The following is a 20131-nucleotide window of genomic DNA, read 5'->3' as shown; positions in this document are numbered from 1 at the left end:
AGTGTGCCTGGCGGACCAGTACATCTTCAATGTCAAAGCAAAGTATCCTGGGTCTGTGCATGATGCCTTTATCCCTTTATCCTGAGGAATAGCAGCATCCCATATGTGATGGCTCAACTCCAGAGGCACCAGGTGTGGCTAATAGGTGAACCCTGGTCCCATCTAGGGATTAACGGTGTATGGGTATGGTGTGGGCCCTAAGGGTTTATGTGTGTCTAACATTTGTCCCTCGATATTTTCAGGTGACTCTGATTACCAAACCTCTCATGGCTACTGACCCCTGTGAGGAATCCCAGGACAAGGGCAGAGGAGCGTTACAATGAAGCACATGGGCGAACAAGAAGAATAATAGAAAGGACATTCGGCCTCCTGAAGGCCCGGTTTCGTTGCCTCCATCTAATAGGTGGATCCCTGTACTACTCACCCAAGAACGTGTGCCAGATCATCGTTGCATGCTGTATGTTGCACAACCTTGCCTTACGTCACCAGGTGCCTTTTTTTGCAGGAGGATGAGGCTGGAGATGGGCGTGTGGCAGCAGTGGACCCTGTGGACAGTGCAGATGAGGAGCATGAGGATGAGGACAACAGAAGTGCAATAATACAACAGTGCTTCCAATGACACACAGGTAAGACACTGTAATTACACTTTACATTGACTGTTTTGTATTTGACATTGTCACTGGCAGGCTGATTTTCCTACTTCTATGGCCACTTACTGTACCCTTTGGCATCTCTATTTTCAGATATTTGTGCCCCACTATCACTCCTGGTGTGTTGACTGCAGCCAACTACAGGTCATTACTATATATACATTACTGTAGAGTTATAGTGCAGTTTTCAAAGCTTGTTAAACGAATACATGGTTAGATGATTTGACAGACTCCATACTTGTATTTATTCAAATGGTGTTTATTTAAGTGCTAATGATTAGAGTGATTAGAGGGGGATGTGCAATGGGCTGGGGTGATGGTGGAGGAATGTCCAGGATAGAGTCCAGTCTATTTGTATCACAGGTGCATTGTCCAAGGGGGCATAGGAAGGGGAGCAATGGCAGTTCAAGGTGTACAGGGTGACAGAGTGGGACACAAGGGTGACATTCAGGAGAGTCTTGTTTCCTGGTGGGGGTCTTGGCAATGTTCTCTGGCTTCTGCCTTGATTGCAGGGACCATTTGTGGGGTGGTTCCTTCTGCAGGGGGTGGGGTGCTGGTGGCCTGTTGTTCCTGTGGCGGGGCCTCCTGTCCACTAGCGGCAGCGTAGGTGGAAGGCTGTTCATTGGTTTGGCTAGTGTCAAGGGTCCGGTGGTGTGCCACTGCCTCCCTCCTGGTGTTGGCCATGTCAGCCAGCATCCCTGCAATGGAGGCCAGGGTCGTGCTGATGTCCTTCAAGTCCTCCCTGATCCCAGGTACTGTCCCTCCTGCAGCTGCTGGGTCTCCTGCAACTTGTCCAGTATCTTGCCCATCATCTCCTGGGAATGGTGGTATGCTCCCAGGATCGCGATGAGTGCCTCCTGGAGAGTCGGTTCCCCGGGCCTGTCCTCTCCCTGTCACACAGCAGTCCTCCCAGCTTCCCTGTTGTCCTGTGCCTCTGTCCCCTGAACCATGTGCCCACTGCCACTGACCCCAGGTCCCTGATTGTCCTGTGTTTGTGGAGTGGCCTGGGGTCCCTGTAGTGGTTGAAACACTGCTGATTGATGTGTCCTGGGGACAGAGGTATGGGCTCACTGGGTGGGTACTGTGCTGGAGTTTCCTGAGGGGGGAGGCTCTGTGGTAGTATGGGACTGTGCCTGGATTACCGACTGTCCGGAGATCCCTGATGGGCCAGGTCGGTCATCCAGATCCAGGTGTCCAGAGCTGCTGTCATCACTGTGGGTCTCTTCTTGGGGTGGACTGGATGTTGGTGGCACCTCCTCTCCGGTGACGTTGGGTGGAGGACCTGTGGGGATGTAAATGCAGTGTAATTGTTTCTGTGTGTGTCATCTTGTGCATGGGTGTGTTGCCCTGTATGGTTGTTATTGCCCTGGCAGCTTTGCCTTGTGTGAGTAGTGATTTTGTGGGCTAGGTGATTCTCTCTAATGTGCATGCTTTAGTGATGGGTGTCCATGCAGGTCTGTGAGGGGTGTCCATGCATTGATGTTGCATGCAGGGCTTGGTATTGGGATGAGTGGGTTGTGATGGTGGGGTATGTGGGAGGTGGTGAAGTGATGGGTTGAGGGTAAGGGTTTGGGTTTGTGATGACATGCAGGTGGGGGGGTGATAGTAATAGAGATTTGACTTACCAGAGTCTAGTCCTCCTCCTACTCCTGCCAGGCCCTCATGATGCATGATTGCCAAGACTTGATCCTCCCATGTTGTTAGTTGTGGGGGAGGAGGTGGGGGTCCACCACCAGTCCTCTGTACAGCTATTTAGTGTCTTGCTGCTGTGGAATGTACCTTCCCCTGTAGGTCGTACCTCCTCTACCTGATGTCATCCCTTGTTCTGGGGTGCTGTCCCACAGGGTTGACCCTGTCCACGATTCTCTGCCATAGCTCCATCAATGTAGCAATGGACGTCTGCTGCACCTGTGACCTAAATAGCTGTGGTGCTATCCAGATTATTTCCTCCACCATGACCCATAGCTCCTCTTCAGAGAACCAGGTGTGTTGTTGCCGTGCCATGGGTGTATTGTGTGTGGGGTGCTGTGTTGGGGTGTGTGATATAGGGTGTGTGGATGGTGTATAGGTGATGGTGGTGTGTGTCTATGGTCTTGTCTGTGGTCTTGCTATCTCTCTTGTGGCACCTGTTTGTTTTGGTAAAGGGTTGTGGGTAATGTGGGGGTGTGTTTTCTAGTGGTGTGGGTATGGTGTGTGTATTTGTGTCAGGTGTGTGCAGTTTGAATTGTCCAATGTGGTGTAGTTTTGTTTGATTTTGTGTATTTTGTGCGCAGTTGTATGAACTGCCAATGGTTTAGCACCATTGAATGTCCGCTGTGGTGATTCGTGGGTCATAATGCTGTGGGTGTAGTTCTGTTGGCATAACGGTGTGGGTTTTGCTACCGCCAGTTTATCACTGACCTTTGGTCTGGCGGACTTGTGAGTGTGGCTGTATAGTGACGGATAGCTATGTGTGTCATAATATGGGTAGGGTTAATCCGCTGCGGCGGCGGTATGTTGGCGGCAGTCAGCATGGCGGTAAGCAGTACTTACCGCCAATGTCATAATCAGGGCCTACATTGGAAACTCAAATTTTAAAGCAGGACAAATTTCTGTTTCTGGAAAAATGTGCACCTGTACAACTATTATTTGCCATGAAAGGAGTAAATGTTACATATGGACATTACACCAGCTACATAAAAAATACAACTGAATGAACAGAGTGTGAACTTATATTTAAGCAGGGATTACCCTATAAATTACCAAATTCTTACCTTCTGTTTCTGCAACCAAAGTTCTAAGGAGGATTAAAACTGGAGAAATGGAATAGCATGTCTGATACTTTCAATAAAACAAAATAAGACATCAAACGGCCTAAAAGGGGTGATGTCTTTCGAAAGAATTTTAATTCTTCAAATCTTCTTACTCTTTTAAGGAAAACACAGACATACTATTAAACTGAAAATAGAGATCAGAAAGTTTGAACAAACACAAACATCTACAGAAGATAAAAATAAAAACGCCTGTTTCAAGAAGAGCTGAAAAATAATAACAATAATAGCACTGCCTATACACTGTACTCTTGTTCAATGGATTACTGGACTTTATGACATAATTCGGATTCCTAAAGTTGATGTCTTTATGGACCTTGTTAGCTACTACTATGCATGTTATTTATATTATGAAGCTAAATGGCATCTACTGTATATTACATAACAAATATAGTTAAAAGAGTTTGGTAAATTTTTGTGGTGGGTGTTGTAAATAGTAATGTTAATTTGAAATAACGTGCTGTGTAGTAATGTTTTTTTTATACAGTTGATATGACTCTTATTTTCCCCCCACTGTTCAAGGATGAGTTCCTACACACACTTAACTTATAGTGCACATTTATAGAAGCTGAGAACAGTAGACAAGGGAATGTAACGTTTAAATAATATTTGTGATTGCTATACAGTAATATAAATTTGTTGTCTCTTGTAATTAACATCATCATTTTTATTACAGACTATGAACTTTTAATAGATAAGTTAATAATATGAAAGTTTAACCCCTTCACTGACAGGCCTTTTCCCCCTCAGGTGGCAGGCCTTATTTTGGCTATTTAGAGCAGTTCATACTTAGGCCATCATATCTTTTTGTCCACATGAGCTACCCACGGCAAATTTGCGTCCTTTTTTTCCAACATCCTAGGGATTCTAGGGGTACCCAGAATTTGTAGGTTCCCCTGAAGGAGACTGTAGGCGGCTGGACTGGCTTGTAGTGAGTGCCAAGGGGTACTTACACCTTGCACCAGGCCCAGGTATCCCTTATTAGTGTATAGGGTGTCTAGCAGCTTAGGCTGATAGATAATGGTAGCTTAGCAGAGCAGCTTAGGCTGAACTAGGAAACGTGTGAAGCTCATACAGTACCACTAGTGTCATATGCACAATATCATAAGAAAACACAATACACAGATATACTAAAAATAAAGGTACTTTATTTTTATGACAATATGCCAAAAGTATCTCAGTGAGCACCCTCAGTATGAGGATAGCAAATATACACAAGATATATGTACACAATACCAAAAATATGCAGTATAGTATTAGAAAACAGTGCAAACAATGTATAGTTACAATAGGATGCAATGGGGACACATAGGGATAGGGGCAACACAAACCATATACTCCAAAAGTGGAATGCAAACCATGAATGGGCCCCAAACCTATGTGACCTTGTAGAGGGTCGCTGGGACTGTAAGAAAACAGTGAGGGTTAGAAAAATAGCCCACCCCAAGACCCTGAAAAGTGAGTGCAAAGTGCACTAAAGTTCCCCAAAGAGCACAGAATTCGTGATAGGGGAATTCTGCAGGAAAGACTAACACCAGCAATGCAACAATGATGGATTTCCAGACGAGGGTACCTGTGGAACAAGAGGACCAAGTCGTAAAGTCACGACCAAGTCGAGAGTGGGCAGATTCCCAGGAAATGCCAGCTGTGGGTGCAAAGAAGCTGCTACTAGGCAATAGAAGCTGAGGATTCTGCAGGAACGACAAGGGCTAGAAACTTCCCCTTTGGAGGATGGATGTCGCACGTCGTGAAGAGTTGTGCAGAAATGTTTTCCTGAAGAAAGACCGCAAACAAGCCTTGCTAGCTGCAAGTCGTGCGGTTAGGGTTTTTGGATGCTGCTGTGGCCCAGGAGGGACCAGGATGTCGCCAATTGCGTCAGGGGACAGAGGGGGCACCCAGTAAGACAAAGAGCCCTCTCAGAAGCAGGCATCACCTGCAGAAGTGCCAGAACAGGCACTACAAAGAGGAGTGAAATGGTGCTCACACGAAGTTGCACAAAGGAGTCCCACACCGCCGGAGGACAATTCAGGAGGTCGTGCAATGCAGGTTAGAGTGCCGTGGACCCAGGCTTGGCTGTGCACAAAGGATTTCCACCGGAAGTGCACAGAGGCCGGAGTAGCTGCAAAAGACGTGGTTCCCAGCAATGCAGTCTGGCGTGGGCAGGCAAGGACTTACCTCCACCAAACTTGCACTGAAGAGTCACTGGACTGTGGGAGTCACTTGGACAGAGTTGCTGGATTCAAGGGACCTCGCTCGTCGTGCTGAGAGGAGACCCAGGGTACCGGTAATGCAGTTCTTTGGTGCCTGCGGTAGCAGGGGGAAGATTCCGTCGACCCATGGGAGATTTCTTCGGAGCTTCTAGTGCAGAGAGGAGGCAGACTACCCCCACAGCATGCACCACCAGGAAAACAGTCGAGAAGGTGGCAGGATCAGCGTTACAGAGTTGCAGTAGTCGTCTTCGCTACTTTGTTGCAGTTTTGCAGGCTTCCAGCGCGGTCAGAAGTCGATTCCTTGGCAGAAGGTGAAGAGAGAGATGCAGAGGAACTCGGATGAGCTCTTGCATTCATTATCTAACGAAATCCCCAAAGCAGAGACCCTAAATAGCCAGAAAAGAGGGTTTGGATACTTAGGAGAGAAGATAGGCTAGCAACACCTGAAGGAGCCTATCAGAAGGAGTCTCTGACGTCACCTGCTGGCCCTGGCCACTCAGAGCAGTCCAGTGTGCCAGCAGCACCTCTGTTTCCAAAATGGCAGAGGTCTGGAGCACACTGGAGGAGCTCTGGGCACCTCCCCTTTCCTTTGTCCAGTTTCGCACCAGAGCAGGGCTGAGGGGTCCCTGAACCGGTGCAGACTGGCTTATGCAGAAATGGGCACCATCTGTGCCCATGAAAGCATTTCCAGAGACTGGGGGAGGCTACTCCTCCCCAGCCCTGAAACCTTTTTCCAAAGGGAGAGGGTGTAACACCCTCTCTCTGAGGAAGTCCTTTGTTCTGCCATCCTGGGCCAAGCCTGGCTGGACCCCAGGAGGGCAGAAACCTGTCTGAGGGGTTGGCAGCAGCAGCTGCAGTGAAACCCCCGGAAAGGCAGTTTGGCAGTACTAGGGTCTGTGCTAGAGACCCGTGGGATCATGGGATTGTGCCAAATATGCCAGGATGGCATAGAGGGGGCAATTCCATGATCATAGACATGTTACATGGCCATATTCGGAGTTACCATTGTGAAGCTACATATAGGTAGTGACCTATATGTAGTGCACGCGTGTAATGGTGTCCCCGCACTCACAAAGTCCGGGGAATTGGCCCTGAACAATGTGGGGGCACCTTGGCTAGTGCCAGGGTGCCCACACACTAAGTAACTTAGCACCCAACCTTTACCAAGTAAAGGTTAGACATATAGGTGACTTATAAGTTACTTAAGTGCAGTGTAAAATGGCTGTGAAATAACGTGGACGTTATTTCACCCAGGCTGCAGTGGCAGGCCTGTGTAAGAATTGTCAGAGCTCCCTATGGGTGGTAAAATAAATGCTGCAGCCCATAGGGATCTCCTGGAACCCCAATACCCTGGGTACCTCAGTACCATATACTAGGAAATTATAAGGGTGTTCCAGTATGCCTATGTAAATTGGTAAAATTGGTCACTAGCCTGTTAGTGACAATTTGAAAGAAATGAGAGAGCATAACCACTGAGGTTCTGAATAGCAGAGCCTCAGTGAGACAGTTAGTCATAACACAGGTAACACATACAGGGCACACTTATGAGCACTGGGGCCCTGGCTGGCAGGGTCCCAGTGACACATACACTAAAACAACATATATACAGTGAAATATGGGGGTAACATGCCAGGCAAGATGGTACTTTCCTACACAACCTCCCCCAAACGAAGGACAATAAGACGAGCCATGACCTGATGAGTCTTCATTGTCTAAGTGGAAATATCTGGAGAGTCCATCTGCATTGGAGTGGGTACTCCCAGGTCTATGTTCCACTGTACAGTCCATTCCCTGTAGGGATATAGACCACCTCAACAATTTAGGATTTTCACCTTTCATTTGTTTTAGCCAAAGTAGAGGTTTGTGGTCTGTCTGAACAATGAAGTGAGTGCCAAACAGGTATGGCCTCAACTTCTTCAGTGCCCAGACCACAGCAAAGGCCTCCCTCTCTATGGCAGATCAACGCTTTTCTCTAGGAGTCAACCTCCTGCTGATCAAAGCAACAGGTTGATCCTGGCCCTCAGAATTAAGTTGTGAAAGGACTGCCCCTACCCCTAATTCAGATGCATCAGTTTGGACAATGAATTTTTTGGAGTAACAGGGGCTTTTCAGGACAGGTGCAGAGCACATGGCCTGCTTCAGCTCCACAAAAGCTTTCTGACAGCTAGCTGTCCACAATACCTTTTTAGGCATTTTCTTGGAGGTGAGGTCATGAAGAGGGGCTGCAATGGAGCCATAGTTCTTTATGAACCTCCTGTAATACCCAGTGAAGCCTAAGAAGGCTCTCACCTGGGTCTGAGTTGTAGGGGGAACCCAATCTATAATAGTTTGGATTTTCTCCTGAAGTGGTGCAATCTGTTCTCCACCTACCAGGTGTCCCAGATAAACCAGCTTACCCTGCCCTATCTGGCACTTTGAAGCCTTGATAGTGAGGCCTGCCTTTTGCAGGGCCTCTAAAACTTTCCATAGGTGGACCAAGTGATCATCCCAACTGGAGCTAAAGACAGCTATATCGTCTAGATATGCTGCACTAAAAGCTTCCAGCCCTTGCAGGACTGTATTCACCAACCTCTGAAAAGTGGCAGGTGCATTTTTCAATCCAAAAGGCATTACTGTGAATTGGTAATGTCCTCCAATGGTTGAAAATGCAGTTTTTGCTTTTGCATCTTCTGATAATTTGATCTGCCAATACCCTGCAGTCAAGTCAAAAGTGCTTAGATACTTGGCAGATGCCAGTGTATCTATTAGCTCATCTGCCCTGGATATAGGGTGAGCATCAGTTTTGGTTACCTGGTTGAGACCTCTGTAGTCTACACAAAACCGCATTTCTTTCTTTCCATCCTTGGAATGAGGTTTTGGTACAAGTACCACAGGAGAGGCCCATGGACTTTCAGAGTGCTCAACCACTCCCAGTTCAAGCATTTTCTGCACCTCTTGCTTTATGCAGTCTCTGACATGGTCAGGCTGCCTATAGATCTTACTTTTGACAGGCAAGCTGTCTCCAGTATCTATAGTGTGCTCACACCAAGAAGTGGTACCTGGCACAGTAGAGAAGAGTTCAGAAAACTGACCCAGGAGATTTATGCAGTGGTCTTTTTGCTCAGCAGTAAGACAATCTGCCAAAACTACACCTTCCATTAGAGCATCTTGTTCTGTGGAAGAGAAGAGATCAGGGAGAGGGTCACTCTCTTCTTCCTGTCCCTCATCAGTTGCCATGAGCAGGGTGAGATCAGCCCTGTCATAGTAGGGTTTCAGGCGATTGACATGGAGCACCCTAAGGGGACTTCTTGCAGTGCCTAATTCAACTAAGTAGGTGACTTCACCCTTCTTTTCAACAATTATGTGGGGTCCACTCCATTTATCTTGGAGTGCTCTTGGGGCCACTGGCTCCAAGACCCACACTTTCTGCCCTGGTTGGTACTGAACCAAAACAGCCTTCTGGTCATGCCATTGCTTTTGGAGCTCTTGGCTGGCATGAAGGTTTTTACTGGCCTTTTTCATGTACTCAGCCATCCTTGATCTGAGGCCAAGTACATAATCCACTATGTCTTGCTTTGGAGCTTTTAAAGGTTGTTCCCAACCCTCCTTAACAAGTGTTAGAGGACCTCTCACAGGGTGTCCAAATAGGAGTTCAAAGGGGCTGAAGCCCACTCCTTTTTGGGGTACCTCCCTGTAAGCAAAAAGGAGGCAAGGTAACAGGATATCCCATCTCCTGCGGAGTTTTTCAGGGAGTCCCATAATCATGCCTTTGAGAGTTTTGTTAAATCTCTCCACCAGTCCATTTGTTTGTGGATGATAGGGTGTAGTGAACTTGTATGTCACACCACACTCCTTCCACATGGCCTTTAAGTAAGCAGACATGAAATTGCTTCCCCTGTCAGAGACCACCTCTTTTGGGAAGCCCACCCTGGAAAATATTCCTAGGAGGGCCTTTGCCACTGTTGGAGCTGTAGTGGTCCTTAGAGGAATATCTTCAGGATATCTGGTGGCATGGTCCACTACCACCAAGATAAACCTATTGCCTGAAGCAGTAGGAGGGTAAAGGGGGCCAACTATGTCAACCCCTACCCTTTCAAAGGGAACCCCAACCACAGGCAGTGGAATAAGGGGTGCCTTTGGAGTGCCACCTATCTTGCCACTGGCTTGACAGGTTTCACAGGACTTACAAAATTCCTTTGTGTCCTCTGACATTCTAGGCCAATGAAACAAGGGAACAAGTCTGTCCCAAGTTTTCATTTGCCCCAAATGTCCAGCTAAGGGAATGTCGTGGGCTAGAGTTAGGAGGAACTTTCTGTACTCCTGAGGAATCACCAATCTCCTGGCAGTTCCAGGTTTTGTATCCCTTGCTTCAGTGTACAAGAGGTTGTCCTCCCAGTAAACTCTGTGAGAGTCACTGACATCCCCATTTGCTTGTTTGACAGCTTGCTGCCTTAGACCCTCTAGTGTGGGACAGGTTTGCTGTGCCACACTCACCTCCTCCCTGGCAGGCCCCCCTTCACCCAAAAGCTCAGCAGTGTCTGCTTCCAGCTCCTCTGGTGTAGGTTCTGCACAGGGTGGAAATTCTTCTTCCTCAGAAGTAGAATCCACTGTAGAGGGAGGGATAGTAGGTAGTGCTTTACTTCTACTAGCCCTAGCTTTAGGGAGCACTCGGTCCATTGTTCCAGGATCCAAGTCACCCTGTCCTTTTTGCTTTTTGGCCTGAGCCCTGGTTAAAGCAAAAATATGCCCTGGAATGCCCAGCATTGCTGCATGGGCCTCCAACTCCACATCTGACCAAGCTGATGTCTCTAAATAATTTCCAAGTAGACAGTCTACAGGTAAATATGAGGCAACCACAACTTTCTTTGGACCAGTAACCCCCCCCCCCAGTTGAGATTTACAACAGCCATGGGGTGGCTAAGTGTGTTGTTGTGAGCATCGGTTACTTGGTACTGGTGACCAAGTAGGTGTTGTTCAGGGTGGACCAGTTTCTCTATTACCATTGTAACACTGGCACCTGTGTCCCTGTAGGCCTGAACCTCAACACCATTTATTAGGGGTAGTTGCTTGTACTTATCCATGTTAAGGGGACAAGCAGCTAAGGTGGCTAAATCAATAGCCCCCTCAGAGACTAACACAGCCTCTGTGGTCTCCCTAACAAGACAAACCCCAACTAAATTACCAAAAGTGAGCCCAGCTACTCCCTTGGATTGGCTATTAGTAGGTTTGCTCCCACCACCACTGCTATTAGTAGGGACACTAGGTGTAGCAGTAGGGGTTGTAGTGGTAGGAGGCTTGGTGCTTTTCTTTGGACAACTGGGATCTGTTGTCCAATGGCCTTTTATTTTACATAAATAGCACCATGGTTTATTTTCTTTGTTTTGATTTGAAGAGGATTTGGACCCACCTCCCCCACCAGAGTGTTTTTGTGGGCCTGATGAAGACTCATTTTTAGATTTGTCCCCACCCTTGTCAGAAGACTTACCATCCTTCTTCTTGCCATCTTTGTCACCCCCTGTATGAACTTTTCTGTTCACCCTTGTTCTGACCCATTTGTCTGCCTTCTTTCCCAATTCTTGGGGAGAGGTCAGATCAGAGTCCACCAGGTACTGGTGCAACAAATCAGACACACAGTTATTAAGTATATGCTCTCTCAGGATTAAGTTATACAGGCTTTCATAATCAGTAACTTTACTGCCATGTAGCCACCCCTCCAAGGCCTTCACTGAATGGTCAACAAAGTCTACCCAGTCTTGTGAAGACTCCTTTTTGGTTTCTCTGAACTTCATCCTGTACTGTTCAGTGGTTAAGCCATAACCATCTAGGAGTGCATTCTTAAGAACTGCAAAATTATTGGCATCACTTTCTTTTACAGTAAGGAGCCTATCCCTACCCTTTCCACTAAATGATAGCCAAGCGATAGCAGCCCACTGCCTTTGAGGGACATCCTGTACAACACAGGCCCTCTCAAGTGCAGCAAACCACTTGTTAATGTCATCCCCCTCCTTATAAGGGGGAACTATCTTGTGCAGATTCCTGGAATCATGCTCTTTTGCAGGATGACTATGGGGAATACTGCTGCTGCCACCATGGGTTTCTAAACCCAATTTCTGTCTTTCTCTTTCCACTTCTAAGGACTGTCTATCCAAATCCAGCTGTTGCTTCTTGAGCTTCAGTCTGGTTTGTTCCACTCTCAATCTATTGAGCTCCCTTTCTAACACTCTGTCAACAGGGTGGGTGGGTGGGACATGCCTTGAAACAGAAGTATGATGAGAATGAACAGAAGGAGACCTGTCCCTAACAGAAGGCACCCTAACAGCTTGGCTAACAGAAACAGCACTTCTACTATGATGAGAAGGAATACTCTTACTGTGATGAGAGACCACACTATTTGTATGATGTGACTCTACATCAGTACCAGCTATGCTAGGTTGTCTGCTAATGGGCAGGCTAGGAAGTTTCCCTACCACATCTTTTGCTAGGGGTGCCCCAGAATCAGAGTGGGAACAATCAGCTAATTTTTCACCTGAAGTGCCACCTCTGGCTTTATCTTGTTCAACAAGCATGTTAACCAACAGTTCTCTAGGGGGATTCTTCCCTACACTTAAACCTCTTTCTATGCAGAGACTCCTTGCTCCTTTCCAGCTAAGGTGATCATAAGCAAGTTTGGACAGATCAACAGTTTGGCCTGTGCCAGACATTTTAGAAAGTGTTTAAGGGATAGAAAAAGTGAGAATTTTTTAAACTTTTTAAGAACTTTTTAGAAAGTTTAGAGGTACTTTTCAGCACTTGGAAAAGAAGTGAGAGAAGAAAATCAAAACTTTTTGGTTAGGTGTACATACACTGAACTTGTTTTGTATATTTTTCTCTTATGAAAAGTACAATGACAAAAGTGGTAAGTAGTTGCAAGCACTTATCCCACCACTGCACAACCAATGTAGGAGGCTGGACTGGCTTGTAGTGAGTACCAAGGGGTACTTACACCTTGCACCAGGCCCAGGTATCCCTTATTAGTGTATAGGGTGTCTAGCAGCTTAGGCTGATAGATAATGGTAGCTTAGCAGAGCAGCTTAGGCTGAACTAGGAGACGTGTGAAGCTCATACAGTACCACTAGTGTCATATGCACAATATCATAAGAAAACACAATACACAGATATACTAAAAATAAAGGTACTTTATTTTTATGACAATATGCCAAAAGTATCTCAGTGAGTACCCTCAGTATGAGGATAGCAAATATACACAAGATATATGTACACAATACCAAAAATATGCAGTATAGTATTAGAAAACAGTGCAAACAATGTATAGTTACAATAGGATGCAATGGGGACACATAGGGATAGGGGCAACACAAACCATATACTCCAAAAGTGGAATGCGAACCACGAATGGGCCCCAAACCTATGTGACCTTTTAGAGGGTCGCTGGGACTGTAAGAAAACAGTGAGGGTTAGAAAAATAGCCCACCCCAAGACCCTGAAAAGTGAGTGCAAAGTGCACTAAAGTTCCCCAAAGAGCACAGAAGTCGTGATAGGGGAATTCTGCAGGAAAGACCAACACCTGCAATGCAACAACAATGGAATTCCAGATGAGGGTACTTGTGGAACAAGGGGACCAAGTCGAAAAGTCACGACCAAGTCGAGAGTGGGCAGATGCCCAAGAAATGCCAGCTGTGGGTGCAAAGAAGCTGCTACTAGGCAATAGAAGCTGAGGATTCTGCAGGAACGACAAGGGCTAGAAACTTCCCCTTTGGAGGATGGATGTCCCACGTCGTGAAGAGTCGTGCAGAAATGTTTTCCTGAAGAAAGATCGCAAACAAGCCTTGCTAGCTGCAAGTTGTGCGGTTAGGGTTTTTGGATGCTGCTGTGGCCCAGGAGGGACCAGGATGTCGCAAATTGCATCAGGGGACAGAGGGGGCACCCAGCAAGACAAGGAGCCCTCTCAGAAGCAGGCAGCACCCGCAGAAGCGCTGGAACAGGCACTACAAAGAGGAGTGAAACAGTGCTCACCCAAAGTTGCACAAAGGAGTCCAACGCCGCCGGAGGACAACTCAGGAGGTCGTGCAATGCAGGTTAGAGTGCCGTGGACCCAGGCTTGGCTGTGCACAAAGGATTTCCGCCGGAAGTGCACAGAGGCCGGAGTAGCTGCAAAAGACGTGGTTCCCAGCACAATGCAGTCTGGCGTGGGGAGGCAAGGACTTACCTCCACCAAACTTGTACTGAAGAGTCACTGGACTGTGGGAGTCACTTGGACAGAGTTGCTGGATTCAAGGGACCTCGCTCGTCGTGCTGAGAGGAGACCCAGGGGACCGGTAATGCAGTTCTTTGGTGCCTGCGGTAGCAGGGGGAAGATTCCGTCGACCCACAGGAGATTTCTTCAGAGCTTCTAGTGCAGAGAGGAGGCAGACTACCCCCACAGCATGCACCACCAGGAAAACAGTCGAGAAGGCGGCAGGATCAGCGTTACAGAGTTGCAGTAGTCGTCTTCGCTACTTTGTTGCAGTTTTGCTGGCTTCCAGCACGGTCAGCAGTCGATTCCTTGGCAGAAGGTGAAGAGAGAGATGCAGAGGAACTCGGATGAGCTCTTGCATTCGTTATCTAACAAAATCCCCAAAGCAGAGACCCTAAATAGCCAGAAAAGAGGGTTTGGCTACTTAGGAGAGAAGATAGGCTAGCAACACCTGAAGGAGCCTATCAGAAGGAGTCTCTGACGTCACCTGCTGGCCCTGGCCACTCAGAGCAGTCCAGTGTGCCAGTAGCACCTCTTTTTCCAAGATGGCAGAGGTCTGGTGCACACTGGAGGAGCTCTGGGCACCTCCCAGTGGAGGTGCAGGTCAGGGGAGTGGTCACTCCCCTTTCCTTTGTCCAGTTTCGCACCAGAGCAGGGCTGAGGGGTCCCTGAACCGGTGCAGACTGGCTTATGCAGAAATGGGCACCATCTGTGCCCATGAAAGCATTTCCAGAGGCTGGGGGAGGCTACTCCTCCCCAGCCCTGACACCTTTTTCCAAAGGGAGAGGGTGTAACACCCTCTCTCTGAGGAAGTACTTTTTTCTGCCATCCTGGGCCAAGCCTGGCTGGACCCCAGGAGGGCAGAAACCTGTCTGAGGGGTTGGCAGCAGCTGCAGTGAAACCCCGGGAAAGGCAGTTTGGCAGTACCAGGGTCTATGCTAGAGACCCGTGGGATCATGGGATTGTGCCAACTATGCCAGGATGGCATAGAGGGGGCAATTCCATGATCATAGACATGTTACATGGCCATATTCGGAGTTACCATTGTGAAGCTACATATAGGTAGTGACCTATATGTAGTGCACGCATGTAATGGTGTCCCCGCACTCACAAAGTCCGGGGAATTGGCCCTGAACAATGTGGGGGAACCTTGGCTAGTGCCAGGGTGCCCACACACTAAGTAACTTAGCATCCAACCTTTACCAGGTAAAGGTTAGACATATAGGTGACTTATAAGTTACTTAAGTGCAGTGTAAAATGGCTGTGAAATAACGTGGACGTTATTTCACCCAGGCTGCAGTGGCAGGCCTGTGTAAGAATTGTCAGAGCTCCCTATGGGTGGCAAAAGAAATGCTGCAGCCCATAGGGATCTCCTGGAACCCCAATACCCTGGGTACCTCATTACCATATACTAGGGAATTATAAGGGTGTTCCAGTATGCCAATGTAAATTGGTAAAATTGGTCACTAGCCTGTTAGTGACAATTTGAAAGAAATGAGAGGACACAACCACTGAGGTTCTGAATAGCAGAGCCTCAGTGAGACAGTTAGTCATAACACAGGTAACACATACAGGGCACACTTATGAGCACTGGGGCCCTGGCTGGCAGGGTCCCAGTGACACATACAACTAAAACAACATATATACATTGAAATATGGGGGTAACATGCCAGACAAGATGGTACTTTCCTACAGAGAACAAGAAATTAGCCAAAATACAGCAAAAATTGAATATTTTTTTTTGAATGGGCAAAAAGGGCTGCAGAAGAAGGCTTGTGTTTTTTCCCCTGAAAATGGCATCAACAAAGGGTTTGTGGTGCTAAAATCACCAGCTTCCCAGCTTTCAGGAACAGGCAGATTTTTCAGCACAATTTTGGCATTTCAATGGGACATACTATTTTTTTAGCTTTTAGCCTCCTTCCAGTTAATGACAGAAATGGGTGTGAAACCAATGCTGGATCCTGGTCAGCTAAATATTTCTGAAAAGTAGAGAAAATTCTGATTTCTTAAAGGGGTCATTTGTGTGGATCCTACAAGGTTTTCCCACAGAAAATAACAGCTGAAATTAAAAAACTATTGAAATTGAGCTGAACACAACAGCCATGTCTTATTCTGTAAATTTTTACTGAAATGTCAGATTTGTGAAAGAAATACACTGTTATGTCTGCTGGGCTCTTCTGGTTGTGGGGATATATAAGGCTTGTAGTTTTATCAAGAACCCTAGGTACCCAGAGCCAATAAATGACCTGCACCTTGCAATGGGTTTTCATTCCATACCGGGAATACAGCAATTTATTTGGTGAAATAAAAAGAGTGAAAAATAGTAGGTATCAAGAAAATGTTTGTATTTACAAAATAAGGTGTTGAGAAGCAGTGGTTATTTGCACATCTCTGATTTTTGGGGTCCCCATACTAGCATGTGAATTACAGGGCATTTCTAAAATAGACGTCTTTTTTACACGCTGTCTTACATTTGGAAGGAAAAAATTTAGAGAAAGACACTTGTTCTGCTATTCTGTGTTCCCTTAATGCTCTCCCCAAAAAAATGGTACCTCACTTGCGTGGGTAGGCCTAACGCCCGCGACGGGAAACGGAACATGGAGACATCACATTTTTACTTGAAAACTGACGTGCTTTTTAGAAAGTGCCTACCTGTGGATTTTGATCTCTAGCTAGCCTGCACCTAGGTATACCTACAAAACCTGTGCATTTTTTAAACCTAGACACCCAGGGGAATCCAAGATGGTGTGACTTGTGGGACTCTCATCAGGTTCTGTTACCCGGAATCCTTTGCAAACCTCACAATTTGGCCTAAACAACACTTTTTCCACACATTTCGGTGACAGAAAGTGTTAGAATCTGAGTGGAGACACACATTTCCATCCACCCAGCATTCACCCAAGTCTCCCGATAAAACTGGTACCTCACTTGTGTGGGTAGGCCTAGTGCCCACAACAGGAAATGCCCCAAACACAACATGGATGCATCACATTTTCCCGAAGAAAACTGACGTGTTTTTTTGGAAAGTGCCTAGCTATGGATTTTGACCTCTAGCTCTGCTGGCACATAAGGAAACCTTCCAATCTTGTGCATTTTTTTAAACTAAAAACCTAGGGAAATCCAAGATGGGGTGACTTGTGGGGCTCTCACTAGGTTCTGTTACCCAGAATCCTTTGCAAACCTCAAAATTTGGCCAAACAATCACTTTTTCCTCACATTTCGGTGACAGAAAGTTCTGGAATCTGAGAGGAGCCACAAATTTCCTTCCACCCAGCATTTCCCCAAGTCTCCCAATAAAAATGGTACCTCACTTGTGTGGGTAGGCCTACTGCCCACAAAAGGAAATGCCTCAAAACAGCATCTGGACACATCAAAATTATCAAATACAAAACTACCTGTTTTTGTGGGTCGAAGATTTGCAGTTCTACAAAAATTGTAAAATGACTTATTAATTAGAAATTAAATATGCAGCACGTTTGGACCTTTGGAATATGTGCAAGCTTATGTCAAATTCATTAACAATGGGTCCTGTATACCTACATTATTTTTTTACAATTTCATGAATTTATGGATCAGAACCGCACATTTATTTTGATAATGTGATTGGGACTGAAAACATTGAGCTTCGCCCATCTTCATTTGCGGTACTACAGAGGCTCTGAGGATCTAAAAAATGTTTTAAAAAAATATTGCTCTCCCCTCTGCACAAGTATGTCAGTACTGGATATACTATGGAACAGTATTACCACTGCCATCTTAAAAAGCATGGCCCTGCCCAATCCAACCTACAGTTCTGCAAAGTCTTCCTGCCTTTTCATAATGGTAGACAGCTTACTGAATGGACCCCAGTGCTTTTCCTGCCGATTTTGGTGGTGCATTTTCTAATAGTCAGGAATATGAGCTCACTACCTAAGAATAAAACACTTGCAACATATAGCTAAGGAGAAGAACCGAGTTTGGTTCTGATTTACATCTTTGTAATGCTGTTGGCTTTTCTATAGGATAATTTATGTTAACACAGAATACTACAGAAAGACACATGAGGCGCAATCATATTGCCAAATGCACACAAAGTTGCTGGCCACATTTCCTCATGGTCCATTACACAGCTGTAGTATACAATATACACTGGGCATTTATTCAATAAACTAGCTGTTACTAACTAACCAGTAGAACGTATTTCAGTTGTGCAGACATTTTGTGGAAAACAGTCAACAATGATGTCATCAGTAATGTCACTGACCATGTCATGAATGATTTGATGTGAGAGGTCATAAGCAGTGCATTGTGGGGGCATAAGTTATAGTTAGATCAGGTAACAATAACTGCTGAATTTCAATGGTTTTGTACAAGTGAAATCTGAGCCTAACTATAAATTCCCTGAGTTTTTTTCAGTGAATACATGTCTATAAAACACTCAATACTTGCCTCTACTTACCTGTAAAACATTTACCATGCATATAAGTTTACCATTTATGCCTTTACAAAATTAAAAAAATAATACTTACCTTTAAAAACTTTACTAAGGATATGCTTTTACCATTCATGCATTTAGAACAAGATTTGTTGTAAAAGCATGCGTGGTAAAGGTATATTCGTGGTAAAGGCATGCGGGGTGAGGGCATGCAGGGTAAAGTGAGTAGAAGAGAGCTCCCCCAGTCTTGTCCAGACTGTGAACTATGGCTCTTCAAGAGCCCAAAAGCTGGCTACACTGGCTGCTGTGTTCTTCCATGGGCTTCATTGAAGCAGACTTCCCCTGGCGTAGTTGGATTACTCAGCGGTGTTAACAACCAAAGATAGTTGGGATATGCTGAGCCTCCTGTTTTGTAATCAGACATAAGTGCTTCAATGAGTCACACACTTTCTGATTATAGTACCCAACAGTGCACACACAAAGTTAGGACAGATATTACTTACTACCAAGCCAGGCCCTCTCTGGTGTAGTTGTGACATCTGCTGGGGTATGGTGCCGTCCAGCAGTATGAAGGAATCATGGGCTGAACCTGGGAACTGGGCACAGACATTTAAATTATGCAAATCTCGCAAGCAGACAACTTGTACGTTGGTATCCTTTTTAGATAAAATTGTTCACTGTGTGTGTTGTTGTGCAGTGTGCAATATGGGCACAATCAAAGGTTCCATTTATATGTAGGAGACAACAAAATCCATAGAAGGCAACCTTCACATCGGCTAGAATCCTTAAGTCTTGGGAATCTGATATAGTTATCAATGTTTTTCATCATTACTGCAAGCACATCTTTTAATACACCACTGAACTAAGGTTGTGACATACCACTAGTCAAAGCCACTGTACATTGAAAGGATCCTGTGGCCAGAAAATGCAATACTGCCATACAGGTCACAATTGCTGGGATACATATTGGATCAGTGTTTTGAGGCATTAGATCAGGCTCCAACTAACAACATAAATTGTTTGCCTATTCAGATGAAACTTCTTTATAACATCCCTTTCTTCCATGGTCTGAAGGTCTGGACATGGGGGGTTCACTGGAGTTTGCAGTTTCCTCCCTCTCCCAGAGTACCTACATGTGGAATCCTATCAATTGGAGCACTGGTAACAGTGTCCAGAGTAACATTAATGATAAGTAAGCCAAAAGTCATGTGACAAAACATAACTGGCTCAAAAAGCATTACAGATATTTCACATAACAATTGCTATCTAAAATCCACATATAACCCCCATTGTGATCTACACATGTATTTTCAACATATACGTGCACATTATACACCTAAATGTTTCTCATGAGCACCTCAATATTGTAAAGTTTGTTTCGTTCTCCCAAAATACAGTCACCGGCTGTGTACAATACACTGCTGTTATATGGTGTCTATGCACCAGTAATGCACTACACTAATGATTGTGTAAAAGATATTACAGATGAAAAGAGTAATAAATATGCAAACATGCTACAACGCATTTGTTGCAGTGGTGGAGCATTTAACATTCACCATTTCTGTAGTTTCAAAAGCTAAAGTGGCGGATGCCGCACACTGGCAGAAGTTGGCTGCACGGTGGGCAGTTTCATCAATGGCAAACACAGCCATAGGCTACGATTGTTGACTATCACAGTTGCAGGACAATGGCTGTGACCATCTATGCTGATTACCACATACATGGCATACATGGAAGCCATGGTTTAAAAAAATAACTCACTTGTAGCCTGACACTGCTGCTATCAACACTTCCTCCACTTAAGCTGCTGCACGCCACCTCTGGGAGCAATCATT

The sequence above is a fragment of the Pleurodeles waltl genome, chromosome 6 (assembly GCF_031143425.1).
Source record: "Pleurodeles waltl isolate 20211129_DDA chromosome 6, aPleWal1.hap1.20221129, whole genome shotgun sequence".
Taxonomy (NCBI): Eukaryota; Metazoa; Chordata; class Amphibia; order Caudata; family Salamandridae; genus Pleurodeles; species Pleurodeles waltl.
The sequence above is the reverse complement of the archived record's forward strand: the minus strand, read 5'-3'. Positions refer to the sequence as shown.